The sequence below is a fragment of the Cariama cristata genome, unplaced genomic scaffold, assembly GCF_000690535.1.
Source record: "Cariama cristata isolate BGI_N322 unplaced genomic scaffold, ASM69053v1 scaffold2871, whole genome shotgun sequence".
NCBI lineage: Eukaryota > Metazoa > Chordata > Aves > Cariamiformes > Cariamidae > Cariama > Cariama cristata.
The window spans coordinates 5,861-7,697 of NW_009598480.1; positions in this window are offsets into that span (position 1 = coordinate 5,861).

Consider the following 1,837-nt stretch of genomic DNA (forward strand, 5'->3'; position numbering starts at 1 on the left):
AAGAGGGGAACAACGGCACTTGCCAGCCCTCATTCCCATCTCTATCTGCCACACACGCTTCAGCCTTCGCCTGGCTTTACTCCGCGCTTCAGACGAGAGGTCACTCAAGACAACAGAAAACCAGCTCCAGGCAACATGGGGCGTTTGCAGCTATTGTTTCAAAGTATATATTTTACATAATATATTTACACAAAAGGCAAAAAAAAAAAAAACCAAAACAATTTGAGCCCTTGAGTGACTGTCTTTAGGAAAAGCACTCATCTGGGAGCTGCGCTCCCGCTCCCATTACTCTCCTGGAACACGAAGCCTCTGACGCGTGGCCAGAAGCTCCGACCGTTTCTGCAGAAACACCAAACCCCGGCAGGCAGAGTGCTCTAGTGGCTTGGGCTCAAGAATAGCTGGTTTGTACTCTTGACGGTGGCACTGATTGACCGAGGAACGTCAGCAAGTCACCACTTTTGGGGTTGTTTTCCTTTCTATTGCTTGTCTTTGGCAATGGTCTTAAGGCCAGGATTTGTTTTCATGGTACTTGGCGAGCAGTCCTAAACTCAGTTGAGGCCTGCAGATACCGAGGCACAAATAAGATACAGCCTGTTGCATATCCTTGGGAGACAGAGTTATTACAATATTGCAAAATATTCTAAAGACACACAAGATATCCAAATGCACTGAAATGCATCTTAAGGAGACATTTCTGTGATATTTCATCACAGAAAAAGGCTAATACGTGTCGCCCACTGAACCTTAGGATCATGTGCTGATAGCAGAGGGACGGTCTGCTTGTATTTGATTCACTTGTCCAATTAACAAAATCCTTTTTAATGCAAATCACCATAGGGTCTCATTTAAATCCAAGCATAGTCCTGGAAACCTCATATCCTCTCTTCTGCCACCTCTGGGGTCCTCCTGAACCAGCCTAATCTCTCAGAGTCGTCTTTTCTAGAGATGTCTCCTCTCCAACCCAAACACTGCTGTCCTCGCACAAGTACTGTGATCCAGGAAAGGAAACACAAACACCTGACATTTGTTATTAATTCAGAGCCAGAGCCTGCCGGTTCCTCGTGAGTAGTACCGTGCTCTGTGAGTAAAGGCATGGATGGCCACCGAGCCACTCCAGAATACGCCGTTATTCGCTACAACCAGAGGTGGCAAGTTTGATCTCTGTGGGAGCAAAGTCGGTGGGCAGACATCAAGAAGCGCCTAAGGGTAACACCTGGAAAAGTAAAGGAGGAGGTTCAGGGCTGGTTCTGGTTTATGTTACCACAAGGTACAAGTGCCTTTCCAATGAACTCGTCTTTAGCGCTGCAAGCCTAAAAGGTAAAAGAAAAAGACGGAGTTTTCAGAAGTTCACTAAATTCGCTCCTTTGCATGTTCAGAAGAGAACAGACTGAGCCAAACTGATGCAGTGTTTGGACGAATCCCACCCACCCTTTCAGCTGGGTGCCGAGGCCTTTCCCCCCAGCAGACTCAGGGGAGACATTAGCTCCTCCAGGCAGTGACGGACAGCACCCCAGCTGGGGGCCTGCGATCCCACCCAGGAGCCAGGGATGCTGGAGGTACACCCCAGTGAGCCCACAGCCGTCCGTTAATGGCACACGCATTGCCTATGGCCGGCCAGGAGGCAGCTGTGTTCGGGCACTCGCCTGCGGTGTCAGTCCCAGAACCGGAGTGATCCTACTCGAACGCTTCTCATATCAGCTCCAGCATCACAGGCGCCTGCCAGCTCGCTTTCCACTCCACTTCCCTACTTTTCCCGAGTTTGCCATGTGGGATTACACATAATGCTGTCACACCCACACTTCCCTACTGTACCAAACACGCCGTGTCTGTTCGGGCT